At 39.8% G+C, this 14,566-nt stretch overlaps 1 protein-coding gene across 1 annotated transcript in view; it reads right to left on the bottom strand.

Moving 5' to 3' along the window:
- prdm1b (PR domain containing 1b, with ZNF domain) overlaps nt 1–14,547 on the bottom strand; it is a 33,685-nt gene extending 19,138 nt beyond the window's left edge. Inside the window, exons 1-2 of the mRNA XM_058046812.1 lie at nt 14,494–14,547; nt 12,444–12,603 (exon numbers count right to left, since the gene is read on the bottom strand). The gene's annotated coding sequence lies outside the window, so the exon portion shown is untranslated. The remainder of the gene's footprint in view (nt 1–12,443; nt 12,604–14,493) is intronic.
- Between the last annotated feature and the right edge of the window lie 19 nt (nt 14,548–14,566).

Here is a 14,566-nt window from a genome sequence, read left to right as displayed (position 1 = left end):
ACTTGAAAATTTTGTGCAGCCATTTTGTCTGATTAATTTTCCAAATGTAATAGTCTGCCTGGAACTGGGGTACATCCAGATAAGGTGTGTTGTCAAGACAATTAAATGTCAACAAGCACCCTGGTCTTACCAAAGCAATCCTCTCATTTCATGAGGGAAAAGTAATACATGGCATCTATAGGTCAAATAGGTCAATATATATAATCTATGGATGGTTTAAATCACAAAGGCGTTGCTTTAATCTTGATGTATAGTAATCTATTACAGAGAGAAATGCCATAAGATTTGTTGTTTAATTTTTACATTAAATCCTCTTTTGTAATCTGTCTAAAGATTGGTTTAATGCAATACATACTGAAAAAGAATAGGATGCTATTTCTTCTTGGAATGTTTCCTCTCCTAATTATGACTTTTTCTGTAATATTTTCAAAAAAATACAGCTTCTTTCATTGTTTTGTTTGTTTCTCCTGATATTACATGTTTTTTTCTTTAATATTTATGTTTTTTTCTAATTAGATGACTTAATGTCTTGAATGTATTTTTGTACAATTATTGCTATTTTTTTAGCTTTCTTGTTAAATTATATTTTTGGAATGTGCCGCAGGCCACTAAAAAACACACACACACAAAAAACAAACAGCCGCGGGCTGCAAATGGCCAGGCTTTGGACATGTAATAATCATAATAATAATGGATTTAATTTTATGTATTGCTTTTCTGGGTATCCAAAGTACAATGAAGTATTAGGGCAGAATTGAAAAAAAAATGAATAATCTGAGATTTCGAGAAAAAAGACTTAAGACATAAATCTACAAGACAAAAGTTGTAAACTTACAAGAAAAAAAGTTGTTAATTTCTGAGAATTAAGTTGTAAATTTACAAGAAAAAATCATAAATTCATGAGCAAAAAAAGTCGGACATTTACAATGAAGTCAAAAAAAGTAGTCATATTATCTTTTCCCAAGGCCAAAGGTCACATAAGTCCCCTCTTTTATAGCTGTCCCAGGCAATGCCTGAAACATAATTTTTTTTTTCTCGTATGTATGTGACCTCAGGCATGTGTAGGGGAAGGCGGGGAAGGATGGCTTGACATGTTATTTAGTTTGTGAACTGCCACGCTATAAATAAAAACTTGCCTGAAGCACATATAGACAAACAACCATTCACACTCACATTCATACCTATGGATTCTCGTAAATTACCCGGTGTAGTGAGAGTCTGGAATCCCCTCTGGAATCAATACCTGTCCCTACACTAGGACCAATTTCTACCACATGCTAAAGGAAGAAGTGCCTTGTTTTAGTTTGAGTATTACAAGAGAGGTCACGTTTCTCACTGGCATCATTTGCATAACCTTGAGTCTGTCAAAATCTGACCAAAACATCAGGCCTTATTTTCACACCTCATCTTGGTTGCATGCCATCATGAAGAGGAAGGAAGACAATGAGGCCTCAAACAGCCTTGCATCATCACCATTCTGTTTTCTCAAAATAAAATAATGCTAGGTCCAGTCTAGGCAGGTGAGAGACATTTTAACACTTTCATTAGTGTGTAACCTAAATTGATACCTTTGTGCTATTTTGCATTTAATACACATTACATGCATACAACTCTGCATTCATTCTTAAAATATTGTTTTTTTCTATCTGTATGTATTTCACTTTATGCGTTACATTAACGTCCAGTTTGGACTTTTAGGAAAAACAATCTGACTGCACTTCCGGAATAACAAATGGAAAAACAGACTGTGTACATATATTTATACTGTTATGTATATTTTGTATTTTTCATTCTTTTTTAATAGATGTGTCTGCACCTACTACACCAAAACAAATTCCTAGTATGTGTTTGATCATACCTGGTAATAAACCCTTTTCTGATTCTGATTCTGATCTGTATGTATGGAAAATGCCAATATGAAAAAGCCATGTGTTTTTATACAAGCTGAATGAATCAAAACAAAACATCTTGCTTCAGCATTATTGCACTAGACACAGTCACTAAGCATTGACAGGTCCATGACTGACAACAGAGGGTTCCCAGATTTGGGGGTGTTGATATGGGATTGCGGCGTGGAACAAGAGATAAGAAACGGGTGATGTAAGGGTGCAGCAAAGTCTGCACGCTTCTGGCTTGTGGTCAACAGGTGGGCCAACGACCCCCCCCCCCCCACCCCCCCCCAAACCCCCCTTTCCCAATCTCTCAGACCACCAGATAGAGAAAGACTTTATCCAGGATCCGTCTGGCAGACAGGGAAGGGGATTTCAGCACCAAATCCAGCGGATCAATAAAAATGTCTGCTAATTAGACTGTCTTCAAAAGGAGGAGGGGTGATGGGTATGAGAGTGATACACAGACTGGAGAAGTCAAGAAAAAGAAGAGCGGCCACTGCTGATTCACAAGCGTGTACGGATAAGGAAAGAAAAAAAATCCCCTAGACGGGCGTGCCGATTGTGGAAATCAGGTGAAGTTCAACCTGTCTTACTCTTTAGGTCAATCCAATGTAGTCTTGCCAAGATCACTCTTCCTTCAGTCGGAGCAACCTCGCATGCTACAGCGATCAGTTTCTCTGACCCCAATCCTTCCTCCACTTCCTCCCACCTTTTCTACGCCCTCCCCCTTTTTCTTTGCCCCTCCTTCCTCTGGGCATCACCACTTTGACCTAAATCTCCTCATTTAATCTCCTCCTTCTCGTCTTTTGGATAACAATCAACCCCCTAATTGTCTTAATCTCACTGGTCTTTTATTGTCCCTGGGGCATCATGCGCACTTCAGAACAAAAACATGAGCCGCAGATCAATATTTGGCAAGAGGCTAGCAGAACGGCCTCTATCGATTATTTAGAACGAATGAATGGCTGTTATATAAAACTCATCTTTGTTGGTCAGTTTCTGTTGGATGAAATTCACTGACAACAAAATGGCACCCTCTGCGAAATTTTAAATGGCAAAACACGTTAACAAAGAGCAATAGAAATTACAATTACACCACCAGGATGGGGATTGAACCGTCATTGAAATATTTTATTGATTCCTATGGTATATCTGTTCCTTCCGTCCGATAACTCCAATGACCAGCCAGATGTGCAGCACAATAACGTCAAGCAGCACAAGTGTGTGCCGCAAAACGAGCAAAACATGATGCCAATATCCTGTCACTTCCTGTCTGATTCGTGTGATACAATCCTGCGGCTACGGAGTCATGGGTTTCTGATATTAGATAACTTGGAAGTATAAGGTAAGAACTATTGTAAAACCTGCCCTGCGATTGGCTCGCGACCAGTCCAGTGTGTACCCCGCCTTCGTGAGGATAAGCGGTAGAAAATGAATGAATGAATGAATGAATTTTAAAACCTATTTAGGTATAATGGTTTTGGGGGTTTAGTGACCCTTATTTATGGTTTGTTCCACAACAAAGCAACCTGGTAACAAGTCTACACGATGGCATCTCGAGATATAATCAGTCACTCTGCAGATCCTCAGTTGGATCCCCTACCACAAGAGTCAGATGGCCAACTGAAACCAACCATGACAGATACCCTTGCAGCTTTGAAGACCATCACTGAGATAGTTAGCTGCTAATACAAAACAGACATGTTCTTATCCTGCACCAATCTTTGCTGATGTGACAGTTAGCAGTCAAGGGGGACTGTATTAGTCATTTATAAGACACATTCAAAGAATTTGTGATGATATGTAGTATTCTACACTGGTCACTAGATGTCAATAATGTTACATTGATGAGACCACAGGAAGTAGTGTCTAGAAACTGGAAGTTATATAAGTGACAACAAACAACTTTCTTAATGCTGTGTGAGTCTAAATGATATAGCTTTATCTATTTTCCTGTAGTTGTTCTCTACTATATTGGGTAATGTGGGTGTAAAGGTGATTATAGGGGTGTTACTTCATACCTAGAGAGCTCCAATAATGTTAAAAACGGTATTTGGAAGGTTGTAAACATGTTTTTGACGCTCTAACTACAAACAATTGACATTTATAAATAAGGAATCCAACCTTGCAGAAATTCACTTCAGACGGTCGGCTTTGGAACCATAATTTTCTAAATATAAATCCCCTATTAATGCCGAATGGGCTAGCCGACTCTGAAAAAATGTTAAAAAATATACTATAAACATCTTATATGTCTGTGGACAAAATACAATCAGAAAGTCAACAATAGTAAACACATTTCAAATCTTCCCCCAATCCTCCTTTTGACAAATCTTTAGACTGTCAATTTCTCAAATGAGAAGCTTATGGACTATAAAACTCTCATCAATAGTACAATGCAGATTTAGGCCTGGAGCCAAAGATATTAGCTTGAGAGCAGCGGTAAAACCCGGATCAAGCTAAGGTTAGGATGTGATTTGTGTATAGTCTTGAAATGACAACCATGACCATAATCAAAAAATATGCAGAACAATAACAGATTATCTGGTTCATAAGCGGCAACCATCTGTTGGGAGGTAGCGTTCGGAGTGCATGATGTTGTTCATTTGTGTGTGTGTGTGTTGTCCGGTGTTTATTTAAATTTTATGTTGCCAACCCAAAAAGTTTAGACCCTGAAGATCCAATTCCGTCCCTTAATACATCATTTTATTAAGTCATTTCCTAAATGTTTTTTCTTCCTAGCCCCCCCCACCACCACCACCTCCATCTCTCGACCCTCTATCACAGTGGGTGAGTCTGGGGCTGCATGGCTGTGGGATGACACTGTCTGACTGTGCTCTTGTTGTAATCTGACATAGCTAATCTAATCTCTCCGTCTCCGCAGACTAGTAAACTACCTTGGTCTCTCCAGCCAATTAGGGGCCCATATGCACAGCACGCCATGCAGGCCGGGTCAAAGCCATGCAGGCACTGTAGGGGCCCAGCCAACCAGCACATCCCTGCTGGAAAGCTCAGCAATGGCTCAGGCTGTCTGAGGCCCCAAAGATCTGCTTCCATAACAGGTCCATCTGCCTTGTGGCTTGGCCTGGTCCACTTTCATCCCCAACCACCCCTGAGATTAGGGTTCCTAGGGTTCCTTGGATGCCAATTAAAGCACTTGTTGCCATACAGTGGTTAGGTAATTACTACGGCTATTGTGCGTGATTGGCTTAAATGGGTTACTTTGTCACAGACCTTTTCCTTTCCTTTGGATTTGCTTATATTATTGAAGTATTTAAAAAACCATGCATGTCATAAAATACCCCAAAAATATCATATCAAATACTATATGTAGGGAATATATAATATGCACATAAAAAGGTGCAAATGCCTTGTCAGTGCTCTGGCAAATATATGAAATTCTAATCTAAAGCGGTGAGTGAACCAGAGAGGTAAATACAATAACACAGGGTCAAATGCTGCCTTCTTACTGCCTGTTTTATCATCAAGCCAGTCTCACTTAATCACCTTAGCTAAATTAGTTTGAAATTAGCCCTCTTACTAACTCCCCGTCTAATGTTTTTCCCCGCCTTCCCTCCCCTCCAGTCGTTTTCACAGCTTTGTGGATTAGACAGATTACACGTCTGGAACTCAAGTTTTGGTTCTGTTTTTCTGCTCTCACAGTCTTATATCTTGAGGGGGAATAATCCCCAACACAAAACGATGGTTCCATTATGTTGAGGTCCAGTCACACAAGTGGTTTTGGAGAAGAAGTCACAACCCCAATTACTGTATAGACATATATATGTATAGTGGGGATCGTTTTTTCACATCCGTTTTGGTTCTAGTCCTTAACCATTCTCGGTGGTTGACCGGAAAACTCCTGGTACTCCCGATGGCCAATCCACCCACACACATCATATCGATGGGAGTTATTGTGTGTTTTTAGGTTGTCTTTTCACTTGTGCTTCAAGCTTCAACAGAAGCTAAGAATGATGTGCAGAAAACAGAGATGACTGTATAAGGTCAAGGTCTATGGCCTCACTGACATTGTATTGTGTCATACTGTATGAGCCAATAAGGTAGAAAGAAAACCAACTCACATGAAACTTAAGGTCATGCGAAGGAAACAAAAGCAAAAATGAAACTGAGTTCATGTTTCCCCACATTAAGCCATTGAGCAAGTTGTACATCGATTTGCTATGGTTGGTTCTCCATGCACCCCATGATCGCTCACACCCAGAGACATTTTGCTTAGTTATTATTATTTTTTTTACACAAAGAACTCAGTCCAGTTAAAGCTCGGTTAGAATCATTAATCTGTTCCAGAACGATCCGACTCCAACTGAAACTAGTCTCTGCTTTTCTTTTGATCACAGCTGCAAAATAACTGAAAGAGAGCCAAAGTGTTTTGTTAAAGAAAGTGGAAAAACACACAATTCAAGAAATAACTGAAGTTGGTGCTCACTGCCACAAGAACCGCGTCTTCAATGAAGGTAAAAGGAACCATAAATGTTTATTTGTTGTTGTCAGTTGAAGCTGCAACGGCCTTGAATTTAATTTTGCTTCCTTAAGTTGCATGCTTTCTTGGCAATGTTATTGCTGTAGACCTGGGGTGTCCCAAGTGTGGCCCGGGAGACATTTGCTGCCTGTCAAAAATGCAATTAAACAAGAAAACAAAAACAAAAACAAAAATAGTCATTTTAAGAGAGTTTAAATATAAGAATGAAGTCAAAATTTTAATATAAACACACACACAACATTACCAGCATAACACTCTTATCCTATGAGTGGAAAAAATAAATAATGTAATAATTTCTGCAATACTACTAATAAAGAATTAAGTTGCAAAAATACACAAATCTTCTTTCTTTCTCTTTTTGGGCTTTTCACTACAGCAAATCAATCTCCTCCATCCAACCCTGTCTTCTGCATCTGTCTCTCTCACACCAACTACCCTCATGTCCTCCTTCACTACATCCACAAACCTCCTCTTTGGTCTTCCTCTACACCTCCTACCTAGCATCCTTATACCAATATATTCACTATCTCTCCTCTGGACATGTCCCAACCATCTCAGTCTGGCCTCTCTGACTTTATCTCCAAGGCCTCTAACACATAATGGGCCTCTGATGTATTCATTCCTGATCCTATCCATCCTGGTCACTCCCAATGAGAAGCTCAGCATCACCATCTCTGCTACCTCCAGTTCTGCTTCTCGTCTTTTCCTCAGTGGACATGTCCCTCTGATGCACTCCTTCCTGATCCTATCCATCCTGGTCACTCCCAATAAGAAGCTCAGCATTCTCATCTCTGCTACCTCCAGTTCTGCTTTCTGTTTTTTCCTCAGTGGCACTGTCTCTAGACCAAACAACATGGCTAGTCTCACCACAGTTTTGTATACCTTTCCGCTTACATTTTAGCTGAAACTCTTCAATCACACAACACACCTGTCACTTTTCTCCACCTGTGATTTTTAAAATAAACAACAAAATGAAAAAAAAGCAGCAACATAAACAAGAAGCTGCATTGCACGCTCTTGCCGTTGACATTCATTGGAGAGCAGCAAACAGTAAGCAAACCAAATGAATGATTGTCACGATGAGTCTGAACATTACAGTGAACAATGTCACATTGTTTGGTCTTTATTCATGTGGTAGGTGCAGCACAGATTTGGAATCTTGGAAAACTTCACCAAGTCTGAGTCATGTGTAGAGACGGGTACTGAAAGTCAGTTGCATAATGGCGCGGCGTGACATTGTAGACAGTAATAACAGGACCATACAACAATGCAGCTGTTGGTGCATCCAGTTCTACATGAATGCAAACGTGCTTGAAGGTGATATTGTTATTGATATTGATAAGGTTCATCTTGTCGGACGCCCTTTTTAAACTTGATTACCCAACAGCAGTGCTCATTTCCAACACCGCAGACACATTTGGCTGAAGTGCTATTCGCAACATCAACACTACACAACAATCCCGATCCAATTATCAACAAACACCGGAATATCAACATCACGAATTAAGCACATTCCCGGTGTTTTATTTCCTAGTAGTAGTTGATTCATTCCATAACTGACCGTGAATTACCGCAAAATTTGTTTAAAAATAAATAAATAAAAAACATTAGAGCCCTCTAGACTTGAAATAGCACCCCTAGAGTCACCTTTACACTAATATTACCTGGTGTAGTGAGAGAAAATAAGACATTTAAGACATAAATAAGACACATGTAAGCATTCGGAGAGTTCTTAGTTGTTGTTGTTTTTACTTTGTGTTATGTACAGTACTTCCTGCAGTGGTTGTTGCATCATCAATATAATTTAATCACCCTTAAGGGCATGATTATAGGGTATTAGGCACCAATTGTAACCCATGTTAGGGATTATTGTGCCTGTTGTGAGATCATTCAAACCTCCAATAACAGTACGTTGTTCTGGACATCCAAGTCTGCTTGTGTATCTCACATTACAGTTACATGACTGACACCAGTGTAGAATACTACATACCTTTTTGAATGTGCCTTCTTTTTGCTTGAAAATGCTTTATACGCAAAGAAAACATGCATTTTGCTATTATTATTAATGATATTGATATTCTTATTATATATATTATATATATTATTATATATTATTATTATTATTATTATTATTATATATATATATTAATATATATATTATATTATATAAATATTATATATATAACAAAACAGTGATAATTTATGAATTAATATGAAAAAAATGTGATAAAGATGAGAAATTCAAAGCATGAAGTGGCGAGGGAGTACTGTAATTGTATTTTTTTTTTCAATTATTGAAGTATTTAAAGTACCAGTATCGGCTAAAATGTAAACCTAGTCATGCGGGAAATGTACTTGAAACTGCTCCACCAAAATACTACACGGAATTCTTGCAAAACACATTTTCCCTGTATTTTAGCTAAGGTCAATCCATCATAAATAGGAAGTTCGAACTCATGCGTGGTTACCAGACGGAACTCTGTTCCAAAAGCGAAACTTGACCTGTTTACTTTTGTGTACATTTTGAGAGGGTGGGGTTGTTCTCCGATTTTTTTTTGTTTGTATTTATTGATGTGCTGGCAAAAAAACAAAAAAAAATCCATCTCTCCATTTTGTATGCCACTTAACCTCACTATGCTGGAGCCTATCCCAGCTGAGTTGGAGTGGCTAATGCAGGAGAAAACTTTATTTTCATGTTCATTTTCAACATAAACTCGCACTTGTAACTGCAGCAAAATGAGAGTCCGAAAAAACACAATGGTTCTCCCTCAGCCAATCAGATTCTTTATTTAGATCTGATTTGATAGTGTGTGTGTTTGTGTCAAAAGGTGAGGAGAGGCAGAATGGAAGAAAACATCAAGCAAAAAATATCAAAAATGTTTAGCTATAATATATATACAGTTTGCTAAAAAGAAAAAAAATAGATGTAACTCGACTTCAAGACACATGTATGATGCACACAGTTAATACACTACAAATTATATGTGTGGAATAAAATATATGTATAAATAATCAATAATGATTAATTACAGTAATTCTGATTCAAACTCCAAAACCCAATATCTGCTGCCCCCTGGTGCACACTACTTATACTGCATATAACACAGAATAGAGCATAATAGCATTGAATGCAATAATAAAATGCACACAAAAAACATGTTTCTCAGTTGGATAACCCTCCATGACTAATATAGATATGTGTTGGCACATTAGCCCACAAGCAGACATGCCTTGATGACTTCCAGTGTGCGGCAAAATTTCTTATTCAGGAAGTGTACACTCCAGCCATCTGCATTGCCATCAATGGGTCCTCTAATGGAGGCCTGCTTGTGGGTAAGTACAGGATCATTATGTTATGTGATTATGCATTCATTAGGAAATTCAGTGATGAAGCCAGAGAGAGAGAGAACGGCATAAAACGGAAGGTGTATTTTTAGTGTGATTATGGAACTATTATATCCTACATATAGGATTTTCGAATTGCTCTGGCGGAGCAGGATTTTTATAGCTTCGGACATTTTTCCTCTATAATCTAACGACTTCCTTCTTTGCAGGTTTGACGATGCAGGTTAACCAAGGCGTATATGAATTCAGCGGAGGCCAAGCGCAGCGAACCATGTGCAATCACATCTGCATGAATTGCAACTGAACAATTTTTTTCTTCCTATTATAGCTTTGGTATAATTGCTAATGTCAACTTAATCTAACAGTGGTTAGCTACATAGCTACAATTAATCCAGCTATTAAACAGCTCATTAAACTCTACTTATTCACAACGGCTGGCATCCATATGGCGTTGCACCAACCCGAGTGGAATTTTTCCTGCAGATTTTAGGATTTGTTTGTATTAATTTGTGTGTCTCCAATGGAACATTCATCCACAGCGGTGTGTGCAAACCGGATTTGTATGTTTGCACAGCGGCAAAGGTGGGCATGATGGATATGTTTAAATCCCATACAGTCACCATTGGTCATGCTTAGAATCCCGACTCTTGTGATGACGCACAGCAGTTTAAATGGGTCATGAAGTATGGGATGCACACAGTGAACACGCTAAATCACAGTAGTAATGGACACATACTGATGTATAGTGTACACCCACCAGCCACAACAAATTAATGACAGTAGTTATTCCAATCCTACGGAAAAGGAATCAGAATGAACAGTCCCATTCCCAGAAATGATGCTTAGGCCTATTTGCTTCATTAGAAAAGCAATGCACCATGCTGGAGGCCCACCTGGTCTTTTAAAGCCATAGGAGATGATGACCTCCAATAAAAAGCAAAGAATAGACTAACTAAAAATTTTGTGTTTGTTACATTTGTTTGACCAATCAGATTTCAGTTTCTATGTGTTGCCATGTCAATGTATTCTGTCCAGGGCCTAATAATAATTGTTACATAGTAGTAGTGGTATTAAAGTGGACCCATTATGCTCAATTTTGGCCCTTTATATTGAGTTGCGGCTGCACGGCGGACGAGTGGTTAGCGCGCAGACCTCACAGCTGGGAGACCAGGGTTCAATTCCACCCTCGGCCATCTCTGTGTGGAGTTTGCATGTTCTCCCCGTGCATGCGTGGGTTTTCTCCAGGTACTCCGGTTTCCTCCCACATTCCAAAAACATGCTAGATTAATTAGTGACTCCAAATTGTCCATAGCTATGAATGTGAGTGTGAATGGTTGTTTGTCTATACGTGCCCTGTGATTGGCTGGCCACCAGTCCAAGGTGTACTCCACCTCTCACTCGAAGACAGCTGGGATAGGCTCCAGCACCCTTTGCGACCCTAGAAAATGAATGAATGAATGAATGTATTGAGTTGTGGACTCCGATAGAGCAGCTACACATAACCAGCATAGGAAGCTTTCTAGATCTTCCAGAATCTGTACCTATTTAGCTGTATTTCTTTGGATTCCGTGCTTCCCACAAAAACGGTCTATTTTAATGTATTCCACCCACAGTTCGCCTGCCGCTGTGGTTGGTCACACTACTGAGTGCTTAGAAGGAACTTTTTGTGCCGCTAGCTAGCTGCGAACCCAACTTTACAAGAGTTGATAAACGGTATAGAAGTTGATAATAAATGGCAATTTATCTTTCAGCCATATTGGATCCCGAATCCAATCTGAAAGTAGAGGCTAGACAGCCCGAAGTTTCTCAAGAAAAGAGGTCACTACTCCTCTCAATGGTAAGTAGCTTTAGCATTAGGTTTTCTACAGTAACATATCTAATGTGGTCATTACTCGTTTTCAGCGGGGCTACTAGTGTTTAAAAAACTCGGGTAGAGCAACTAATTGTGGTGAGAAATGACTATTAGCAATCCCGCTCCCGGTATGCACACTATATGATGCTACACATGACTTACATAAAATGTAATAAAATGTAATTGTTACTTACTGTTTGCTTGTCTGACTCTTCCCCACGACCAAGTCATGTTGGAAAGGCGTCGGGCTTCAGCAAGTTTGCAACTCCAACCACTTGTGCCTGATGGTAGCGTTTTTAGGAATCGTAAACAAATGTGACGTTCCCTTACGAGTCATTTTTAGTAACGTAAACAGAGAAGCAGAGCTTGAGGGGAGGGCAGAGAGCGTATCTGGCCTACAGCCACGCCCATATAAAGAACCCGGCTCCTCTGTGACATCACAAAGGAACAGTTTTTGTAACGCCCTCTGGAACCGAGCGTTTTGAGCCATCCCGAACTTCTTTCAGGGCTCACAAATGCACAAACTTTGGCATCATTTAACACGGGAATTGTAACTAGAGTTCATTATTATAAATACATTTATAGGTCATAAAAGTGGAAAAAAAAATCATAGGTTGCCTTTAAGGGGCAGACTTACTATTAGGCAAACACAGGCAATTACTTAAGGCCCTCCAAACGTCTAATCAAAACTGATTATTGATTTTTTAGGAAAAAAATTAAGTACATTCTACTATTTGGCAACCTTATCCAATGGGCCATTCCATGTTACCGCACATGTACAGACTAATTCAGAAATACAACGGAAAGAACAAAGTTGTTTGCCGCGGTGTGGAGGAAAACGAAGTGGACTTACCTGAGTGGAGTGGAGCGAAGAAGGTGAGAGGAAAATACACTGTTTTCATCAAAACGACCAAAGATATCAACCTGAAGGCACCTGCCAACAAGAGTCAGACGATCTTGACAGTAGCACCGCTCTCAGTGTCAGCCGTGGAGTTCATAGGATGAAGCCGAACCTGCGAGAAAATGTGAGTATTAAAGCGATGAACGACATTAAATGTTGCTGAATGTTACAATCAATTACAGTAAAAGCATTGTTATGACTCACTAGGTATTAATAACCCCTCAGCATGAGTTTAAGGACTTTATCTTGCTCAGGAAAGAGTCGTTTGTTCATATTCACAGTTGTTAATACTATTAAAAATTAGACTCGAATCGATTGAACATCTGGTATCAAAAGTATCGATATTTCTGTATCAATCTGCACATCATTACCATGCTCGGCTAGTTTTAAGTTTCACTTTTGGCTATGACAGCAAGTGCGGTGTGTTCAAGCATTATCAGTGAAGCATACACATGTATATTTACACATTTATAATGTACATTCTATTTGTATTATCAACTATTTAGGTTGTTGACTGTTGTAGTTATAGTAACGTCCACTGAGTGGCAGTATGGCACTACTTTGTGTGTGCTACAATTGGATGGTAGCTTAGTGCTGCTTAGGTAGTCACTTAAGACTAAAAAAGAAGGATATTTAACACTACGTGTGGAAGGGACGTGTCATAAGGAACAGTGGAGGCAGTGAAGGATGAGTGATGGATGGTGAAGTAAAATCAAGATGGAGGCTGTGATAAACGGCCACTAAAGTACGTATGTGTTGTGACACCGAGAGGTAACGGAATATCACAGAGAGCCTGAAAGTCGTCTTATGGAGAAGCTGCCAGACAGACGGGTGTTTAAACTGTCAAAAAAAGCGAGATATAAGCCAACCACAGAGGGAGAGAAGTTGTCAGTGCGGTCACTTAGAGTTTAATCTTGGCTCAGTGGGAAGTTCAGATTTTGTCAGACTGAACCCACGTCGCTTCACATAAGTACATCTCAGTGGAGAGGGATGGGATGGGAAGCAGGAAAGGCTTCCGGAGAAGGATTTGCAGACAATGACTCTTTGCCACTTGGGCAAATTGGCTGAGTGAAGCCAGGGAAAGACAAAGCCAGCGATAAGCTGGACCAAGGCCAGACACAGCGAGGTGCTTTTTAGATCAAGCAGTCAAAAGGCTGTGACGCTCTTCTTCGAGGAGTATTCCTGAGGGATTGCTTCGGCTTTTGCTGCTTCGTTTTCCTCCCTCTCCGTCTTCCCAGAGTGCATCTGCACCAGCGTGCATAACCTTCATCTCTCTGTGGAGAAAACACAAGCTTTTACCTGAAAGCATTAGCATTCCTTGCTTCCCATTTGTGGGTTTCCCTTCTCTTGTCCCCTGGTTTGTTTACTCACTCCCTCCCCGTAATGCAAGGATTAATTTTCCAAAGCTGATTTGAACCATTGCACGCTTTGGCAAAGAAAGGAAAGGAGCAACTTTTGTACCAAGGGAAGTTTCCCCTTCACACTGGCTTAGAGGTGGACTGCTCTTCCCTTTTATTGTGCTTGCTTTAATCTTCACACAGAGCCGAGGGAGCCGGAGCGAGGGATGGGGTAGGAGGACAAGAGGGGTAGAGGACTCTCAAAACACAGCTGGGAATCGCTAATGTTGCGCCTCGGCTTTCCCCTGGGCCTCTTTCAATCCTTTTGCTACTTCCTCCTACCTACCTGACATTTCCTCCTCTTTCATTTCTTGACATATTCATTTTAAACGTTTGCTGAAAGTATTAGTGTGCAGCTAGAATTGTCCGACTTGGTTAAAATAAAGGTTTATAAAGAGCACAGCACTTAAGGCTAGAACAGAAGACAATGGCATGTTAATTATAACTTACAGTAGGTAAACAAATGTGCTAGCTAAATCCCATACATGTTCTAGCCATTAGCATTAACAACTTTCATCGCAATTTCGAACATCTCCAAAACAAATATGCTAGCTAAATCCCATAAATGTGCTATCCATTAGCAAACATTCATCCATTTTCTGTACCGCTTATCCTCTTCTAGACGGTTGTTACCTGCTGCTAACCGCATGTAATACAACGCCTCACTTCCGGTTGTCA

Source organism: Doryrhamphus excisus, chromosome 14, assembly GCF_030265055.1.
Source record: "Doryrhamphus excisus isolate RoL2022-K1 chromosome 14, RoL_Dexc_1.0, whole genome shotgun sequence".
Taxonomy (NCBI): Eukaryota; Metazoa; Chordata; class Actinopteri; order Syngnathiformes; family Syngnathidae; genus Doryrhamphus; species Doryrhamphus excisus.
This window is presented reverse-complemented; position numbering and strand designations above follow the sequence as displayed.